General features: G+C 40.2%; 1 protein-coding gene across 1 annotated transcript in view; it reads left to right on the forward strand.

Moving 5' to 3' along the window:
- The first annotated feature begins 5,539 nt into the window (after positions 1-5,539).
- The window catches only part of peli1b (pellino E3 ubiquitin protein ligase 1b), a 31,203-nt gene continuing 14,298 nt past the window's right edge, over positions 5,540-22,444 (forward strand). Inside the window, exon 1 of the mRNA XM_058058197.1 lies at positions 5,540-5,831. The gene's annotated coding sequence lies outside the window, so the exon portion shown is untranslated. The remainder of the gene's footprint in view (positions 5,832-22,444) is intronic.

Raw genomic sequence — 22,444 nt, forward strand, 5'->3', positions numbered from 1 at the left:
AAATTAAAATTATAATATAATATCCTATTTTCCATATGTTCACCAAATAATTTTTTAAATAAATTAAGCACAATATATGATACCACCTCCAAATTGTCCATAGGTATGAATGTGAGTGTGAATGGTTGTTTGTCTATATGTGCCCTGTGATTGGCTGGCCACCAGTCCAGGGTGTACCCCGCCTCTCGCCCGAAGACAGCTGGGATAGGCTCCAGCACCCTTGTGACCCTCGTGAGGAAAATGAATGAATATGATACCACACACTGAGGTTCTCAGCATTTTTCTTTATTTATATACCTTACAAACCAGGGGTACCCAAATTCTGGCCTGGGTGCAGCTTATAATTGTTCATGTAATAATTTAACTGGACGTTATATATTTCAAAGGACACTTTACTGACAACAAAATTCATCAGACAGCAAATTAAGTTATTGCGTCTGAGCAACACATTCATTGGGGTGCTGCAATGACATCAGCTCCCTCTGGGCTTTGGGCTCCAGGTTCTCTGGCAGCGTACGCTAGGGGTATGCATACCCCACTTTGGGAACTAGGACATTGAATTAGTTCCTCACTCAATCTGTTCCATAATTTTAATCCCCTGTTATTGATAGGTACAAATATTGTTAAATAATAACATGGGATTATTATTTTTGGAAAGAATATGAAATCCTTTTTTTGGATTGGATGTTGCCTAGCGTCATGTCCAGTTGGAGTGTGCTAAATGCTACACAAAGAGCTATATTTAAATGCAGATTACGCATGTCGGTGGTTGTAGGAGTTGAGATCAGAGTCCTCATTGCACCTCAGGGATTAAAAGGGCATCTTAAAATAAAACAGGCCTTTGAGAGATTAAAAAAAACAACAAAAAAAAAAACATCTTGCTCCCTGTCTTGGCAGGTTTGTCCTCTGCAACCACTTATAGACTGGCAGCAGGACTATTTATGTCGGACACGGGCTAAGTTACAACCCTTCCCTGTACCCTGGATGTTCTTATTCTTTACATAGACCATAAAGCCACATAAAGTTAACATACAACTACACACTTATTTGATTCATCATCTGCCTTCACCCCGCGCTGCTGCTTTGTGTGTGATATGCTAAACACTTTGTAAACAGTACCGTGCATAGTTACGGTCGCCATGGTAGCGCGACAACAGCGTTCAGCTCGGCTCCCCTCAAACACGGGACAGCGGTGTTATTTAATAGTTGGCGTGTTTCTATCACATAATCCTGTCACACAGGCAGCGTGCAGCAGCCCAGCTGTTGCTATGTTTTGCTCTTATCACACAACAACAACAGCCACAAGGAGCCAGAACGGCTTGGCCTTGCTCGTGACCCCGCCTACCCCTCCCCCCAGCACCCTCGCCTTGCACCACGTCCAAGTCAGCAAGACAGATGCTCGTGCTCTGATTGATGACACTTACATCATAAAGATGCATTATTCGATTTTGGGAAGTGCAGGCACTGACACTTTTAAAGTCGAATCAAGATTTGTCGTAGAGCTCATAGATTCTTAACCGGTGGCGCCTTATAATTAAATTACAAATGTCTAATGTGCATAAAATTTATTCGCTTTTTATATTTGTTTCACTTGTTAGACAAGAAGTTGTCATGCCCTCCTCAATTGGCGCTTACAAGCAGTGCTGCAAAGCCACACTGAAAATATAAACGAAGTATTATACGACATACAAAAAGTCTTTGTTATGGGAATAATTTCAAGCTTCTTCTGTTTTAGTTGCAGTATGTCAGACGGGACCTATTATGCTAATTTTTGGCCCTTTATATTGAGTTGTGGACTCCTACACTTGATAACCCGTACAGAAAGGTTTGTAGATCTTCCAGGATCTGCACCTATTCCAGCTGTATGGGCAAAATTGCAACAAAAAAAGTGCAGTTCCCTTTTAAGTTCTTCAATTAAGGAAATGTTGCATTTTGTGAGGTAAAAAGTTGGAGATATCAATTTCTGAGGAAAAAAAATATTTTTTTAATGAGAAAAAAAGTTGCATATTTTAAAAATAGATGAAAAATTTTGGCATTTTTAATAAGAAAATGTCTTTAAACAAGAAAAAACTAGGTATACCTTACTGACAGATTTTTTTTCTTTTTTGTGGAAAAATGTACAATTTAAAAAAGTGTATTTTTCATAATTTTCCTACAGTTTTGTGGACTTTTTGGTTTGCTATCTTACAAGAACAGAAGAGTAATTTTTCGGGACGTTACGACATTGAAGTGAAATCTGAAAGATTGCCATTGCGTAACAGTTACAGTTACATAATGGCTTGGTAATATTTATTTAGATTTCGAATACATGCTGTGAGCCAATAAAAACAATCTGTCCCCCATGCCTTACTTTACACACCCTGGAGTAGAAATATCTCACTATACTTTCCCAATGAATCCAGTAGCCTTTTGCCCTTCATAGACCACCATACTTTCTTCTTAAGACACCACATGGGACCTCAGAAAGTAAGCTCGGAGCTGTGTAACACACACAAAAAAAAAGAAAAAAAAACGACAAGACAAGACGGATGTTCTCCTGACGTTTCACACGGACGTGCAGCTCATTGGCTGCAGAAAGAGAAACTCCTGTCACAAGAACATCTATCACAAAGTAACCTAATCAAAGGAAGGTGTGTCTGCTGCTTCTGCAGCTTGGAAACGCCCACTGGAGGTGTTTGCTGTCATCGTCATGGCAACATAAACAGCAGGCCTCAACACACACACACACACACACACACACACACTACAATGCATTATGTAAGGGCTTGTCGACTCTCATGCTTTCTTCCCAGGACTGTGCACAAAGACGCTTGCAGGAAATATGTTTATTATTATCCATTTAAGATTGTCTCTGCACCATGTGTCCTCTCATAAGGTGATTTTATGTTATGATTCACTTTTAGCACATGCACAAATCAATTCATGGCTTTTTGCACATTTTCTGTTGTGGTTGCAAAAAATAGCAACATAATAACAATTTGGGGGTGATAGCTTGCATACTAATAAATACCATTGCATACTGTGAGGCCAAGAAAGATCAATGTGCATTATTGTATATGTTAAGATAAGATAAGATAAGATAAGATATGCCTTTATTCGTCCCTCAGTGGGGAAATTTGTATTGCACAGTAAGAGTCAGTTAAGCAGTACAAAATACACAATATAGAAAAATAAACAATATAAACAACCCAAGTATTAACAAAAACAGTTTTCCCAGAGTTATATACAATACAGTATGTAGATAATATGAAACGAGATGAGATATATGACCAGTCTATACACTGAGATCTTGTTAGAGAGTTAATATGAGGCATTATGGAAATACTTCACATAGAACTTAGTATATTGCACAGTTTGTATAAGTAAATAAACATTCATTCATTCATTCATTTTCTACCGCTTATCCTCACGAGGGTCGCGGGGGTGCTGGAGCCTATCCCAGCTGTCTTCGGGTGAGAGCCGGGGTACACCCTGGACTGGTCGCAAGCCAATCACAGTGCACATATAGACAAACAACCATTCACACTCACATTCATACCTATGGACAATTTGGAGTCGCTAATTAACCTAGCATGTTTTTGGAATGTGGGAGGAAACCGGAGTACCCGGAAAAAACCCACGCATGCACGGGGAGAACATGCAAACTCCACACAGAGATGACCAAGGGTGGAATTGAACTCTGGTCTCCAAGCTGTGAGGCCCGCGTGCTAACCACTCGACCGCCGTGCAGCCCGTAAATGTCCCCCAAAAATTCTGCATGGAGAGTTTCTGCCAAGGCGTCTGGAAATGTACTTGGTCTCAGCAGCAGGTGCCACATTTGCTCTTGTGTCATGAACCAATCACATGTTGTACGTGTGAGGCGTCTGTGTAAAATATGTGCTTTGTTTGTCTACTTTGCACACAAGGACTTCATTATCTGATCTCACTCCATTTAGACTGGAGTGGCGGCCTCGAAGCATTACACAACAAACACACAGTAGCATAAAGAAATGTTTCCAATGACGTCCAAATTAAGCTCTTAATGCGCACCTTTGTGACAAAGCCTTTTTGTACTGCATAAACACTGCTTAATTTCTACTTCAGGCTCACATTCACGTTCTGTTTTTTACATTAGGAAAGTTGTAAAAGTGCTTCTGTCATATAAAAGAGCTTTGACTAGCATTTTTGAAGTAGGTCCTCAAAAGCAGCAAATGTTTTTTTTGCTGTAGGTTCACAAAAATAACAGTGTTCTTGACATATAAAAGGATCTGTGTCAAGCGTTTTTGCAGGCGGTTCCTAAAAATAACAGAGTGCTCTTGTTATTGGGGTTTTTTGGTAGAAGGTGCTTAAAAACAGTAGAGCACTCCTGTCATAGAGAGGATCTTTGATTAGTATATTTGCTGTCGGTGCTTAAAAACAGCAGAGTGCTCCTGTCATATGAAGGACCTTTCCAAAGCTTCAGTTCAGGAGATGACAACTCTACCACCTGAGTCACACTGCCCATACAGGACCTTTGACGAGCATTTCTGCAGTAGGTCCTTAAAAACATCAGAGCGCTCTGTTGCATAGACTACTGTGTTTGCTGTGCTCCTCAAAAACTGCATATGTTTTTTTTAGTTTCTTAAAAACAGCAGCAGATCCTTAAAAACAACAGCACACTCCTGTCATAAGCGGATCTTTGACTTTTGGATTTTTGACTTTTGCAGTAGGTCCTCAAAAACAGGAAGCGTTTTCGCTTCTTCCTAAAAACAGCAGAGTGCTATCTCTATATAGAGACAGTCTTTGACCAACATTTTTGCAGTAGAAAAAGAAAGTGTTTTTTGGCTTTGGTTCCTAAAAACATACAGAGGATCTGACTGACATTTTTGCGATAGGTTTTCAAAAACAGCATGTGTTTTCCTTAAAAACAGCAGAATGCTATGTTATATCGAGAATCTTTGAATAGCATTTGTTCAACAGGCTCTCAAACACAGTTAGTATTTTTTGCTGTAAAAATATGTGCTTTTTCCAGCTTGAAGCCATTCCTAAAAACAGCACAGTGCTGTTTGTCATGCAGAGGAACTTTGACTAGCGTTTGTATGCTCCTGATATATTGAAGAAACTGTTGTGTATGACTCTGTTAGCCATTTTGTGTTGCAAATATTTTGGTCCATGTTGATAAAAATGTGGCCCCTAAACAGCCCTGTCCTGTTTCAGGAAAATTATCACTGAGTCAGTTCAATAAATCTGCTTTTTTATCACCAATAAAAGCATCAGTGGAGAAACCTTGCATTTGTGGACACACAGTTAGCCAATATTGTTGTAGTTTTGACCAAGTTTTTTATATTGTCTTCTCTTAAGCTGTATCAATTTTTAAACGTTTTACAAGTACATGTAAAATACAGTAATAGCTTTCATACCACATTTCATTGTAAAGAAGTAAGCAAGTGATTGTCGTAACTAGCTCCCCAAGTGGCTGTGAGCTAGAACTACACTTCCCGGCGTGCTGCGCTTGCATTCATGACATCATGACGCCTTCACGCGCTCGGCCCCGCCCCGCCGTGCTGTAGCGGACGAGGATGGGGTCAGTGTGTGTTTACGTTGGAGGGCTCACAACAAAGGACGCCGTGGAGAGGCTGTCAGTCACTGGATATTCTCTTTCTCCGCGGAGCACGTTTATCGCTCACAACTCCTCGCATCTTCAAGCCGTTTGAAGCCATTTCTTCCATTTTTTTTGGTTTGTCCTTTTTATGTGTTCATCAAACCCAGAAGGGATAAATTAAATTTTTTGCTTCATGTGCCGGTCAGCTAGCTTGCTAGCAAGTTGGTGAAGACGCTCAGCTAGCAGGGAATAAATCGTCATTGAATTCACAGTAAGTCAATATTCATTCACATACTCATTTCTGTTGTAAAAGTCATGGCTGAGCTGCTTTAGCTCCTTTGCAGCTAGCCGTCTTTGTACTCCAACGTGCCACAATGATTTAGAAGGGCTAGCTCATTATGTGACTGTCCCAGCTTGAAGTTATGACTGGTGGGGTCTTTTTTTTATTGCTGCAGCTGCATAACTGCAGCCGTTTTGCCATGCACCTGTTTATTGTATCTTTTTTTTCGTTTCTTTTTGTTATTTCCTCTGCATGTGAATGTTCCATGTTTGCAGACTTGCAGGTATTACTTTACATCACCTCCTCCAAGCCTGCATGCTGACCTGTCAGCAGGCCAGGCAGGGAGCTGCAGAAGGAACATTGCCTGATAAGGAAGGAAGGCAGCAAGCAAGCAAGCAAGCAGTGTGCTGTCTCAAAAGCTTGATTGCCGCTTAATGACTTCCCTCCTTGAGCCTCCTTCTATCTCCCATCTCATTGTTGGGCCCCCTTCCTCCAGCCTGTCCCATTTGGAGAGGCTTGATTTGCTTAAGTTTTACTGCTAAGATAGTCATCGTGCTCGCTTCCCTTTTTGCCTTGTGGGAGAATGTAAACTCCATCTGCTGCTCCTCCATCAGGACGCCCCAGGCTCTATTGCATGTCAATACGTGGAAAAATCAGGGCATATTGCATTGATTATTTCATACAAAGTTGCATAGATCACATGTTTACATTAACACCATTCGAAAGGGAGTACGAAGAAGCAAAAGCTTATTTCATTTCATGTTCATTTTCTGTGTTCAGTGTCTACTATTCTACCAATTGTTTAATAGTAAATGAAAAAGGATAACCACGTGCAATAAAATGCAAATTATATAGTTTCCATCACATATTGTTTATATCGCACATTCTTGTATCTCTCTATATTGGAGCACAGCTATTGTACACACAGCTGGATTACCCAATATGCATTGCGGGTACTATAATAACAGTTAAACCGTCACACGTTTGTGTGGTTATGTTGTTACCCACATCATTATTGTTTTGCGTTCCTGTACCTTTTGTGTGTGCTGTTTATTTTTAGGATTGCACCATGAATAAGACAGTCCTCCTGTTTGCAGACTAACTGTCATTTGGCTCACCGTGTTAAACAAGTTGTCGGCTCCTGCTAAAGTGCAGACCATGCAGAGATAACATGTCGATGTACTGGACTCCACAGATGAATGAATTCAAGGGAAATATTGCAAATAAATCAATTAGTAAAGTAGTAAACTAGACAGAATGTATGATACAAATTTTAATGCAGTAATCTCCATCAAGAATATAGGCAAGTTATCATTGATATTTGGGAAAACTGTCAGCATATGTAACTGCTAAATGTACAGTACATTTGTCCAGGTACAGGTATGGGCAAAATTATTATTGCCAATTATTTGTCCATAACTGTAAAAATGAGACTTATTTAGGTACGTTTGCACAATGTAAATAGATCGTACTTCCCCAAAAAGTTGCATTTTTATCCTGTTATGGCTGATTTTGTTTTGTATCTCGTTAGACGGTGCAGGCGTAGCTAATGTAGAATTATTTATCACTAAACTGTAGTCAATAGAGCTTTTTGTTGCCTAGTGAGTGATGCTGGTCCAAACAAAAGACTTGCAGCACTTGGCGTCGTGCAACTTTTTTGGTATACTTTCATCTCTCAGCATTAAAGTTCAGATGACAACATTGACTTAAACCTTGAGGGAATGGAAATAAGCAAGGCTTTCGTGTAGTTATTAGTCCCACAACGCTTTAAAAAGTGGTGATGGGTCCCTTGCCAGAGTGTCTGCGTCTGCACAGCACATTTAGATGAGAACAGGGCGGGGGCTGTAACGTCTCTATCTCTTTCCTCTGTTCTGTTCCCGAGTTCGGAGTGTCAATTTCAGGGAGGAAACCGGAGCTGATGGTGTCAGAGGGGAGCGTGGAGATACTCTGATGTCTTAATGGAAGAACACACACGCACACACAATCTTCCTGGCCTCAGTGGGATGCTGCCTTACTGTAGTCCATGAATGAATGGATCAAGGTCATGCCAGAATTTTTAATACATTGAAGTTTGAAGTTTGTGCACAAAATGCAGTAATTTTGTGCTTATTTACAAGAGAATTATCCAGCAAATATAACATGCACATGTCTCAGGCTTATCCAAAAGCATATTTTTAATATACTATTGGGCATATATCTGGGAGTGAGCCGCAGATAATGGACACTTGACTTGAGAAATAATCAAGCTGATTATTTTGGGTGGATGTGACATACTTGCATATGTCCTCTGTTATAGAAAATTAGCATCTTTCAGTGTTTGGACGGTGGGCAATGTACTTTTAAATTTCAATTGCCAGAGGCGTGGACTCGCAACTGAACTTGGACACTAAGTCATTCGCTACCAAAGACATATTTATATGTTTTGGTTTTTTTATTAAAAGAGTGACCCAAATCCACAATAGAAAAGAGCACATTTGTTGCAGTTTAAAGACAGAAAAAGGGCTACAAGGTGGCAGAAGTGCATTTTATTAGAACTCCGCCTGCAACTTTCCTATAGAAATACACACTGCACAGCAACCAGGAAGTGAAAAGGCACCAAGTCTTTTAAAAATAGTTTATGGTGTTATATTTCCAAATAAATTATTATTTTCATGTTAAAAATGTTATTGTTTATGTTGTGTCAGTTTTTATATAATTTGGCGAAAAATATATGGCTACATTTTGAAAGTGAATGCTTGGGATTGACTTTGGTCTGATGACTTGAAAAGACACACACACACAAAGTTAATTGGGTAAAGCTAATATATATTTAAACGTCTTCAGAAGTTCATTTCCAGTTGTACTGGTTCGGACTAAATCCTGACTGTTATGTCAGCACTGTTTTTCTGTGACTAAGTCTTGTCACACAGGTCTTATTTTATTTTTAAAAAATGCATTCATTGTATCTGTCAAATTTAATAGACCCTAAAAACTAAACAGTGCTTTTGACTTGTAAGGACTCAAATGACATTCGACTTGACTCTTGTCTTGCCTTAAGACTCAACTTGAATGTCTTTACTTGACTTACTTCTGCTGTTTGCTGGTGTTATTACTGTACTTTATTAGATTGTCAGTATTCTTATAAAAGTTGGTTTGAATAGACATTTTTGTGTTGTATTACCATGAAACCCGCTTCCTGTTTACATTCTCGTGACCAATAAGAGACAAGAGCGCAGTCATGTAGTTTGTTGAGACCCTAAAGATGAAACAGAAACACACAAAATTTCCCAATCCTGTTTTTGAGCAGATAAATGAATTATAGCTGTGAATGAACCCTAAGATTGTAACGTGAACATGACGGCTGTCAGACTTGGCCGTATGTGTGAGCGATGTTGTTGAAAATGAGATTTCACAGAAAGATGCTAATTGTGTTGTATGCCGCTGTGTCTGCAGGGCGTCACTTAACACCTCATAAAGCACTATATGTATTTCTTATCCCGCCATTAGTTCATTAATTAGTGAGACAGAAGGTTGATATTCATTTTATTAAACCGTTAGATATACCAGCAATATTACTATTGCTTCATAGACACTACTTTTTGGTATTTTAGGATAAAAAAACGGTACTGGCAGCTGTGTGGTGTGAGAGGGGTCTGGCTGATAAACAGGCTGAAAGTTAGCAGAGGCAGATTATATCTTTGAAAGTGGGTCAGGCGGTGGGCATGTTTTCACGGCCTTATTTCTCTACATCATAGAGAAGAGGGGGGGGGGGGGGGGGGATGAAAGGGGTGTTTTTTCCCCGTGGTTAATTTCCTGTGATTGCTGCACTACATCCTTGCCCATGCAGCAGGTAATGAATATATGAATTCATTCAGTGGTTAAATTGACCAGTGTTTTCCCATTTTATTGAGCCAAGGCATATATTTTACATGGGCAAATTCTCTGAATGGCAACAGGTGGATACACAGGTTAATGATGCCTCTCACTATAAATTAAGCTTTGCTTCTTCCTACTCCTTTCGGACATGTGGAACTGTGAACTGATGATGTGATGCACTCATGTGATGTGATGTGAATCTGATGCATGTTCAAATGAAATAAAACCATTACCAAATTGCTGGCATAGATAGTATTTGTAGTAAATTCTGTCTAAGATCATTTGTGTTGTGGCACATCATCATCATTTAGTTCCATCTTCTCGCTGAAGGTTGGAGGTCATGGTTCTCAGCTGCTAATTTGCAGTTCTGATAGCATTTGTTGTTCCATGTGGTGATGTTATCAATCCGTTTGCGTCTTGGTCTACCGCTTTTCCTCTTTCCCTCTATTTTTCCTTGTAAGAGTTGAGTTTGAAATAGGCTATGTCTAATTCTGTGACCAAAGAAGACATTTTTGTTTTCCATAATATCCTTCAAAAGCTTTCTTTGTTGATTTGCCACTGTTAGGACTTCTTCTTGTTCTTTCTTTCCAAGATATTCATTCATTTATTCATTCATTTTCTACCGCTTATCCTCACGAGGATCGCGGAGGGTGCTGTAGCCTATCCTAGCTGTCTTCGGGCGAGAGGCAGGGTACACCCTGGACTGGTCGCCAACCAATCACAGGGCACATATAGACAAACCATTCACACTCACGTTCATACCTATGGAATATTAACCTAGGAGGAAATCGGAGTACCCGGAGAAAACCCACGCATGCACGGGGAGAACATGCAAACTCCACACAGAGATGGCCGAGGATGGAATTGAACCCTGGTCTCCGAGCTGTGAGGTCTGCGTGCCCTTTCCAAGATATCTTTACTATTTTCCGTACTCACCACATCTCAAAAGCTTCCAATCTTTCATATTTTATGGGGAATCACTGAAACAGGCAATGTCATAAAACCTGTGCAAACGTAGTGAAACCCGATGTACTTGATGTCATACGATTTGGAATTCAACCAACATTTACATCATGCTTTTCTCCAAAAAAACGGAGCAGGGGTGACGGTTCGACTCTGGAATTCCATTAGTTCTCACAATTAATTTGAAATGTTGACAAATATTTCACTTTAGAGCTACTTTATGTCAGTTTGTTCATTCTTTTTATTTATTTATTTTGGAAATTCCCAGCGTCACCTCTTAACATGAAACATGTTCTCAGCTAGGAAGTGTTATGGTGATAAAATGAACATTCTTTCCTGCTTACCTTTTGTGTGCTCGGGCGTGTCAGACTGTGAGGTCATTCTCTGGAGTCGTACACCTCAAACAGCTGACACAAGAAACTTCCAATGATGTGAGTCAGGGAGAAGAACAACTTTTTGTGTTGTGTTTGCGGGAGTCATGTTGGGCATCAAAACTTGTAACTCAGTAATACCTGTTTAAGGTTTTTTTTTCCTGCATTTGACGAGTGATGGAATCATGGAAACTCTTGAGTGATTTCCCACAAATGCTGCAGAAAGAGGAAGGGAAAAAACACCTGCCTGCAGGCAAAGAACATTTTAAGTATACAGCGAGATGTTCCATGCGTGCGGAAAGCATGGTCAACAATACACATGACGTGTTGACACATGCTGACCTCAATCACAACAACACAATGATGAGGTTTCGACTTAGACGACGTGCTTCTTTTAGCAATGATTAGCTTGTATCAACACTACATTAGTTCCTCGCTACATTCAGTTCGAACATTATTCTCTCTCAGTATTTCAAAAATTAACGAATAAATAAATGTTTAGTGGTTGACTCGGCACTGTTCTGACTCAAAAAATATTGTATAAATGTAGTATTCTGGTCACTAGGCATCAGTAATAATTCCATAGTGAACATGCTAGGGCAGTTCAGCTTTTGTGCATTTATGCTCATGTTGCTGCTTTGGATCCTGTTGCTGTTTGTTGTTGACGTCTCGTCCCGCTGAATCATTGATGAGCCTGTAACTTGAACGCGTTCCTCCTATTTTGTGTGCCATCAGCCCCCCGTGGTGCCACTTTCAGGAACATCACACAAGGCTGCCTGGGAAGATGCGATACAACACACAACCCTAACAACAAAACTGTGGCTCATATTTGTTATGTTTGTCATATATGTATATTGTTCTTGTACATGAACTATATTTGAGTTGTTGTAAATTACCATGCCACGGAAAGTAAATAAATGAATAAATATTTGAACACTGAAGCACACATTTCCAGCAACACAGGAAATATGCTTTTCAATGCTAATTTTGGCGAAAATTAACATATTTTGGTGTCATGAGCACTTTAAGTTTGCAAGATACAAAGATAATATGTCCTCAGTGCTTGGTTGCTTGTTTTTTTTTTGGACATTTTATGAAAAAAATAAGATCTCTTTGTTGCAAACATTAATATGTCATCCATAGCAACATTTATTTGTTTTACTACCGCCTTTGTGTGGCGAGTGTCTGTGTGGGCTGTGTGTGGAAAGTTTCCTTATCCACAAATGATGGGGGTTTGTTTTGTTGTGCTTTGAACGAATACACAAAATTAGTTCATAAAATAATCATATCTAGTATTTGTAAGTAATAATGTATTAATTGAATTTAGAATTGATTAATTTCTGTTTTGGGCGACACGGCGGTCGAGTGGTTAGCGCGCAGACCTCACAGTTAGGAGACCAGGGTTCAATTCCACCCTCGGCCATCTCTCTGTGTGGAGTTTGCATGTTCTCCCCGTGCATGCGTGGATTTTCTCTGGGTACTCCGGTTTCCTCCCACATTTGGCGACTCCAAATTGTCCATAGGTATGAATGTGAGTGTGAATGGTTGTTTGTCTATATGTGCCCTGTGATTGGCTGGCCACCAGTCCAGGGTGTACCCCGCCTCTCGCCCAAAGACAGCTGGGATAGGCTCCAGCCCCCCAAGACCCTCGTGAGGAAAATCGGTAGAAAATGAATGAATGAATAATTTCTGTTTTCACTCTTTGCATCCACCTTTAAATTAAACATATTTTGCTTCAATTAGATAATCATGATATCCAACCGCTGTCACTCAATCTTTTAGATTTTTCCCCCCCAGTATTTCCACCTTAATTTGAATGAAAGTCTGCTTCTTTGTTGTCGTCGTCTTTCCACCAGCCACGATTCCGAATGACAGTGGCCATCGTGACAAAACGCAATCAAGACTCTTTAAATATGGACGCTACATTCATGAGTCACTTTGTTTTGACCTTCTATGGTGAAGTGGTTTTGTGGAAAGGGCATGACTACTCAAAACCACAAATTGTGTAAATATGTGGTATCCCGCTTATTTTTGTCTGTACACACATTTTGGGTTTCTAGTGTACGGTGACTTTAAGTCCGAATTCCACGTACGTTTATAGATGAGACCCTTGGATTGCATGGCTGGTTCCCACAGTGTCCACAGCAAGTGGCAGTTTGTGTTGATGGATCACTTTCATTCACAGCAGGAATTTGGCTCCAAAGCTTCTGATTCTAGTCATCTTGTTTAGAACCAGGTTAACGAGGTTAAGCCTGCCTCCTCGGGGGAAAAATTTGCTTCTGAATGTATTTTGCATACTTTAGATTTTTAATCTAAATATTCCTGAGGCTTTTGCAGCATCCCAGGGGACATGTGGTGTAAGTAGCATGTTGAAATCAGCGTAATCCGTGTTAGAGCTGCTGAGTCAGCATTGCCCGGTCCAGCAAAAGACCCGATGGTTGAAACGCCATCTTTGCTTGCGTTCACACATCTGTTTTTAACAAGGCGGCCGGGGTTTACATTCCACACCCCGTTCCTAATGCTTAAGTCCTCCTGCTGACCTCTGCCACATATTTCATGCCTCGCTGTTTGTAGCAGACGAGCGTGAGCATTGTTGTGGCAACGTTTCCTCAGGTCAAGTGCTGGACGTTGGTCGCTGGTGGGTGGAGCTGGAAGTCAAGTACAGTACAAGTGTGCTTCACTGAACTTCTACCTGTTTGGAGGTAGTCTGCTTTGCATGCATGATGATTTCATTGGCCCACACTTTTATTGGCACTCACACATTTTACACACACACACACACAGACACCGGACCTCCTGGGACCACTGGACATGAGAGAGGTGTGCTCCTGTCTGGGAGTGGGCAGGGAATTGGGACTTCCTGTGTTTATCGACATGCGATCACTTTGTAGCAATGTTCCCGACCATCCACTGGCTACATTCATGTAGGACCCGTGGTGTCCTATTTTTTTCACATGCCCCCACGCGTTTGTCAGTCTCCTAAAGGTATGTAGTAAATTTTCAGTGGGTGTACTTGTGAGGAAATTCAAGTCAATCCAAGTCACAGGGGTAAAACTTTAATAACAGCGCCACCATATGCTGTATTTGTCAGAAAATGAATAGCACAGGAAAGACATGAGGGGTACGTCTTTTGACAAATTTTCACCCTTTTTGTGTGCAGCGGATCTGGAGTAGAGTTATGGCCGACGTCACCTGTGTAGTCCATTCATTTTCAATGGAGCCTACATGACAGGGTGATTATTTGTCCTGCCAAGTGACACGCGAAATTGGCATATGCACAGTTTTGTGGTTGTGCATGTCATCGTGCACACGCTTGCTTGCAATTCCAGAAAGTTGAAAACCTTCATTGCTCTCGCCCTGATGAGGACGGGCGTTTATGCGTTTTTTTACACTACTACCTTTTGAGAGGTAAGGTAAAGGTAAAAAGGTAAGGTATAAAGGTGATGATGCAACTCCACATTAGAATAGATCACATTTGATGCAGTTTTAAGATGAAAAAAAAAAACGGCCACAAGTCCACAGAAGTGCATTTAATAAGAACTCGGCATGTGTCTCTCCCATTGAAATCCATGCTCCGCAGCAACCAGGAAGTGAAAAGTCATCTCGCTGTATAGCGCATAGTAGGATACGCATTGAAGGGAAATTTAACACACATTTTTCACACACAGTTCCTTGCAAAACAACCTTTTTGTGTTTATTGTGGCATAGATGTTTACACATTTTGGCTACATATATATAGATATGGGGCTGCACAGCGGAAAAATGGTTAGCATGCAGGCCTCACAACTAGGAGACCCGAGTTCAATTCCACCCTCGGCCATCTCTGTGTGAAGTTTGCATGTTCTCCCCGTGCATGCGTGGGTTTTCTCCCACATTCCAAAAACATGCTAGGTTAATTAGCGACTCCAAATTGTCCATAGGTATGAATGTGAGTGTGAATGGTTGTTTGTCTATATGTGCCCTGTGATTGGCTGGCCACCAGTCCAGGGTGTACCCTGCCTCTCGCCCGAAGACAGCTGGGATAGGCTCCAGCACCCCCGCGACCCTCGTGAGGATAAGCAGTAGAAAATAAATACATGAATGTTTTTACATATATCTTTTTTTCCCTGATGAAAGATGAGAGTTTATATGCTTTATGATTATTTCTGAAGCTGCAGGCCAGAAAGCAGTCTGGCTTGGATTAATAGAGCAGTCCAAGTGTCAGGAGGTGTGATTGCTACTACTAATTCATCCTGCTATTAATTTCCTGTAATGTGGCATCGGCAGTCATTTTCCCTTAACGTCCCCTCTGAGTTGTATTGTTATGTGGCTGGAAACAACCTCCTCACCACCAGCAGTACACCCACCATGTGGCCATACGCGTCAATGTGTGTATGAGTGTAAATGGAAATTGGTGAGGTCGTTTCCCCTCATTCAAAAGTTTGACATCCTTCATCGGAGAAACTGAGACATCCAAGAAGCTTCACGTGAGCTTTTAAAAACGTGGACAGCCACAGCTTGTAGCAACAAAGACTGATTTGTCCCAAACAGCCGTCTGGAAGTTGTCTCTTTTAAGTACGGCACACGTGTTTTCAGCTGCTAATGCTATGAATTAAACTCAACATTTCCTGGTTATTATGAGAAGGAAACAAAACAATGACACAGATTATCTGATAATAAAAATCCCATCTAATCAGCCGGCTGGCTGTGTTAGACCATAAAAACGTGACAGGTATCTGGAGTAATTAGAGTGTTGGCACCGTCAGCAAGTCGCCCTGCTGGAGGTTTCTTCAGCAGCAACAGCAGCGATTAGCCTCTCTTTTCCTTGAAGGCTCCTTGTGGCTTTGAAAGACTTAAGCAGCTTTCCGAACGGGACACGGGACGAGGGGTGCACAGATTTCCTATTGGAAACAAAGGTTGGACAAAAGAATCTTTTGTTACCCGTGTGGAGGTCAGCTTGATCACCTGACGGTTGTTTATGCTCTGTATAATCAGCCACTATTAATCAGCCACTAATCTCACTGTTATTAATGTCGTGAATAGCAGTTGTTGTGTAGAAAACACCACATGTTAGCAGACAAGAAACATCTATAGCATGCTAAATTAATAAATTAATCACAATTTTGATAGTATCATCTCAACTTGGACTAAAAACAAACAACGGATGTGTGGATTACATTTCTGTACATGTCAGCACTCTTTGTCAGATTTAATAGATTACATTTGGAGACACTAAATAGTTCTTGACTGACCTGTCTTGTATTGACTTGAGACTTAACTTGGACTTGCACGTCTTTACGTGAGACTTCACAGTACAATAGTGATATTTTACTCCCCGTCACCACATAAAATGCACTCACTTGGTACAGTCAATGTCAACCATTCACATCTCGCTGTTTTGGTTCTGCCCAAATATCATAAATTTTGTGTGGGTATGTAAAACCATGGAGAGGATTTTGGGTTACAGTGTGACTTTTTCATGTGAGACATTGTATCTGGGCCACCTGGTGGGAGACTTTGTGTTAAGAGAAGATAGGTATTTATATAAAATCATGTTGGTAGCAGGTAAAAAAAGCCATTACCAAAAAATAACTTAATCCAAGACCCTCGGTACTGGAGGACTGGCTTTGTGTGACACAATACATGACATGGAACTATTGACACATAGATTGAGGACTAAAGAAGACATATGTGGAGACAAATGGGTGAAATGGACTCTGTTCACGGACAAAAATCAAGGAAATGACTCGAATTGCACCATGACAGGGAATATGGGATAGCCAAATTGTGTGCTGTGTATGTCCAGTGCCCCCTTTTTGTTTTGAGTGTGTTTGTATTGCTGTTGACATTTTGTTTAAAATAAATAAGTAAATAAAAAAAAATGTTGGGTGTAACTTGTCTAATGGACGTTCTCGCACTGCTAATTTCAATTCACTTTATCAACAGGTGACATAATTAAAGTGTTAACATTTAGTTTTACGAACAACTATAGCATGTTTAAGCAGCGTGCTAACATGCAGCACAGTGATGGAATAAATAAGCAGAAAATTATCATCCCTGTCCAGTCCATTATCTAATATCAAGTAATTTGTCATTATTTATAACACACAGAGAAAGAGAGCTCAGGTTCCCCTAAAAATGTCCAAGTGGTAAAATATGTACTGCTATGTGTACATTTCATTGACTAAGTATGCGCTACAATACCTTCATCGATGGGAAAGTGTAGTTGTTGTTGTTCCACTGCCCGAAACTGAACGGCCATTGGTTAAAGACTGGGCTTTGTCCCGCCCATGGGACGCTCTCTGCATCTTTTGGCGTCTTTGGGGCCGTGGGCTGGCCCGGATGCTTGGCTTCTGCATGATGATTTTACCGTACCGATCCCTAGCGACTTTGTCTTTGTTAAAAAGCTGCACATAAGTCTGAGGGGCGTTGACATGAATGTTCCACTGTAGTACATTGGACATTATAATAAATGATCTAAAGTTAAAGCAAACTAAATGCAGAATTCAACTAAAACCTAATTATAAAATTATGAGAAATAAACAGACTCTCATTCAAAGCAGTATACTTTGGTTTTTACCTACAATGTTGTTATGTTATTCTAACACTACTGTGGCAGTTTAGAATGTTGTTATGTATAAAGTGGCTTATAAAGTTAACCAAGGTTTTTAATCATTTCTTTTCCATTATTTCCGGTTGGGACAATAACGGGTTTTATCACATACTACAGTATTAATTGTCCCTGTACCCTAGAAACCGCCCATGAATGATACGGGAAAAGGCCAAAATGATACTGTGTCAAAGCCCAGGACAGTGATACTGATAAAATATAGAGTTTAACCATGTCCAGTATCAGCCCCCGTAGCTGTCCACTCAGAGTGCGCTGCTCTGGTATCGTGCTCGTGAAACAACCAATCAGAGAACAGCTCACGAGTGCGTAGTGCCTAGTGCTTCTCCAGTCACCAAAAAAACCCAAACTTGATTAATGGAACTTTAATTGTCAGACATTGATAAGATAAGACTGTTGAATTATTGTTGAAATATTTTTGCAATTGTTGTGTTTACACTGTTTAGATATAATACATGTAATAAACTGAACATTTTCTGGAAGCAAATTTGTCTTTTGATTAAATACGTACGTGATAATAAGCTCATGATTAAATAGTATGTGACCTTCGGTCTCGGGCTGATACTGACACTTGGGGGCATGATACCTGGCCTGATACCAGACATACCATGTGATAACCTATAAGTATTTGACTTAGTAGGTTCCATTGTATTGTAATTATGCAAAATGCATTACATTTTATTACAGCATGGGAATAAGACCCTAAAGATGACATCGGAGCAATACTACTGGTTTCCATGTAAGAGTTTGAATTTGGTTTTCATTATTGCGTGTCCATGATTGTCCTTTCATACTTGATAGCCACGGTACCCAATGTCGTTTGCAACCTCGTCTGTCCTGTAGCGTTGTGTTGTGCGAAGCACTTGACTGTGAAGAAGACCTGCGGTATCGTTCAAATCAGCCATCCCAGATCTTTGTTGTGTGACCCACAAAGATAAAAAGATGCACAGACAGATGTCATCCTTTTTGAAGAGCGCCACGGCCGCAAACTTGAAGTTCATGTCAGTTGTTCTGAGTCAGGACGGCCAGAGGGCCCAGAGGTCTTCACCGGGAAGCCCGTCAAGGGAAACATAAAAGGTACTAAATGGCTAAAAGCCTTTTGAGTGTTTGAGGATGTGGTGAGAGGATGACCTTCAAGTTCCGACTCTTTGACAACAATCACAGATGAAGAGGTTGGTTTCTGTCGAGTCTAGCTGACGTTTCCTCTCTTTTTGCATGCATGAACGCAAAGTGTGTGTGACCTGGTATTGATTATCTCCTTCCAAGCTCAGCGGTCGTGCTGACACATCACATCGTTTTTTTCCCCAGAAAATAGACTGAAAGGAGGTCAGCAGAAGCAAATCTAGTATTGAAGGCGTAGGTGTTCCGGTTGAAATGTACCTTTTTATGTTTTTTTTCCAGTGAAATCCTGCTTTTTTGCACCTTCTGATGCGTTCTGGGTTTTGTCCTACAGCCAATAGAACACTGCCTTAGTTACAACAGTACTTGAGGCGTGGTCCAAAATGGTGTCTTTTTCTTTGAAATATCGATGTCTGCTATAATACTATACATTGTGGTCGTCGACAACCATGCATCTCTTGTGTTTACAGCTGGTTGTTTGCTCAAAAAATGTATTATTAATGAAATATAGTTGTAGATATGTTAGTGTTATGTGTGTTATGTGTTATGATATGTTAGATGTTAGTGTTTTGTTCTGATAGCTTAACACATACTGATCGACACTGAATTGGTTTTTAGCATCTTTAACTCATTAACTACCAAATGCATCCATCCATCCATTTTCCTCTGCTTATCCGGGTACGGTTCGCGGACCCAAATGCATACAGTCATGGAAAAAATTATTTGACCACTTTTTTAATTCAGTTTCATCTTCATTTTAATACCTAGTACAACTAAAGTTACAGTTGTTTGGACAAATATAACAGTAACAAAAAATAGCTCATAAGAGTGACATTTTTTGGAAGTATAATGTTATAGTTATTCATGTAGGAATATAAGAGATTTGGGCCAAATCAAGAAAACCATGGAAGTTTCTAGTTATCTCTTAAATCTGTTTTTAATGTCTCACTTTTTATATCTGACTGCTGTGCCCCGCCCCGTTTTTACTGTGTATTAACCAATGAATGTTGTATTTTGGTGTGTCTGCTACTCTGTTTACTTGCTTTATTCAACTCCATTCTTCTGTAAAGTGTCTGTGAGTATTTTGAAAAGCGCTATACAAATAAAATGTATTATTATTATTATTAAATGAAACTCTTATGAGCTATTTATGTTATCATTTTTATGTCTGTCCTAACAAATGTACCTTAGGTTGTATCAGTGAAGTGGTCTAATCATTTTTTCCACTACTGTAGTGTTGTGGCTAAATACTGTTAATATACATTAACATACATAAACAAAAATGCACATTTTCTAGATTTTTTTTCTACAGTTCATGTGATGCAGTAACTATTTCATTTGTGTCCAGACTTTAGGAACACCTTGTCAATCTGTAGTCTATTATCTAATGCAAAAATATGCAGCAAGCAATAAAATTAGAAATACAAAGTGATGCACAAAAGAAAAAAAGGTGCAGTTTGTGCAATGCAATGTATGAAACGACACTAAGCTTTGTGCGGTTATTGTTTACAGTAGTCGAGATGCAGGAAGTGGTGAAAGTGAAAGTTGGAATGCACAAATATTTTTCACCGTGCAGGTGTTGTCGCTTGGTTGAGTGTCGCCCCGGCTGGGGTGTCAAGTGGCTATCATCGGCACGCCGACCTCGGCCTGCGGAGTCTCTCAACCAGCTCGCCTCTTCTATTGTTGTACGACTGTGTGTGTCTGTCGCTAAGCAGCCTGTGGCACGCTGCCACCCGGGCTGCGTGTCGTAAGGAGGTCAAGGGTGTGCTACGCTTAAAGCGGTGGTCGTCTTTTGTGTCCCACTTTTCGCCCAATTAACCGTAATAAATAAGGGATGACTGTAAATACATGAAAACACAAGAATCAAAATAAAAAGATCCTTTATTAACATGTCAATAATAATAATAATAAATAGGTTCCTCTGAATAAACATTGAAGCCTTTGCAGAAGTGAGAAGTGTATGTTTGCATACACAGCAGTATTACTTTTAACTGAGTGGTCTGGACAAAGCGGCCACATCTGTCCAACCCACTTCCTGTTTGTCCTTAACATCCACCGCCTTAAAATGTTTCCAGTAGCCACATCTAACCATGAGGACGGTGCTTATACAGTCAACGTTCCACATTCATGTGGAAAATCATTTCTTTGTGGCTTTCTCTGTTTTATCTGGTGATGCAGCAGAATGTGACATATTACCGTCTGACATACTGTTTTTTTTGGGAAGGTTTGGAGGAGGTTACGAGTGGGAGAATAGATTGTGAAAGTGGAAGATTAAAAATGAACGCAGGGCTGAAAATGTGAAAGTGTTGAACCTGAGGTTGATTTCTCACCTCCTCCCCAGCCGCCCGCGATGTGTGATTTATCTATTTATAGTTCACAACTGTACTGTTGCGATATACCTAAATTAGATCTCTTGTTACCACAACGTTCACACGCTGCTGGAAGGAGGGCCTTCAACTGCGAGGCTGTGGAATGCTCTTATGATGAATGGGTCCTTGCTTTTTAACCAATCTTTTTTCCGTTCTGCAGACATGCTTATCAGTCCCCGAAGGGCTAAACATCCTAATGTTACAGTTACATTTGGGTGTTTTTTACAGTGCATTGAGTTGTGTGTGGAAACAAAATTTGAGGTTCAGTAACTTAATAATAATTGTAAGCCTGTGGAACATTGTTACAGTGCATTGTTTGTTTTAGTGGAAGAACCACATGATATTTTGGAATGGAATGGCCTTTATTTTCATTATACAAGATGTACAACGAGATTGGAGAGCTTCTCCCTTCAGTGCAGTAGTCAAGTTTAAAAAAAAGTATATAAAAGTAGAGTAAAAAAGACAATTTAACAAGATGTATACAAGATATATACAAAATATATAATTTTTTTGTGCAGATTAGAAAGACATTTTTATAAATTTTTCTTACATTCATTGTGAATACAGTAATACCTCGTTTATCAAGGTTAATTAGTTCCAGATATGACTAGGACATAACAAGTAGGAGTCCTTATTTATTAATGGAATATTTTTATAGTGAAGAGCATATAGAAAACCTGTTTACTATCTTCTAAATAGGGTTTAAATAGGGTCTAGTGGTTAGTGCGCAGACCTCACAGCTAGGAGACCAGGGTTCAATTCCACCCTCGGCCATCTCTGTGTGGAGTTTGCATGTTCTCCCCGTGCATGCGTGGGTTTTCTCCGGGTACTCCGGTTTCCTCCCACATTCCAAAAACATGCTAGGTTAATTGGCCACTCCAAATTGTCCATAGGTATGAATGTGAGTGTGAATGGTTGTTTGTCTATATGTGCCCTGTGATTGGCTGGCGACCAGTCCAGGATGTACCCCGCCTCTCGCCCGAGGACAGCTGGGATAGGCTCCAGCACCCCCGCAAGGAAAAAGCGGTAGAAAATGAATGAATGAATGAATATTAGAGGCCTCCAGACATGGAATAACACCCCTATAGTCAAAGTGCACTAGTATAGTGGACATAATGAGAGTAAATAATCCATTAAAAACATAAATAAGACTCAAGTTCCTTTGTGTTGCTCTAAATGTGCACACAAATGAGGACTTTTTTCTTCATGAGAAGATGCACTAAGGTAACAACATCATCACCTGCATGGTGATGAAGTCCTGCAAGGCTGCTGGGAACGGAAACAATTGTAACTTCCTGTTTGAGAAGAACACCTTCAAGA

This window comes from Doryrhamphus excisus, chromosome 20, assembly GCF_030265055.1.
Source record: "Doryrhamphus excisus isolate RoL2022-K1 chromosome 20, RoL_Dexc_1.0, whole genome shotgun sequence".
Lineage (NCBI taxonomy): Eukaryota > Metazoa > Chordata > Actinopteri > Syngnathiformes > Syngnathidae > Doryrhamphus > Doryrhamphus excisus.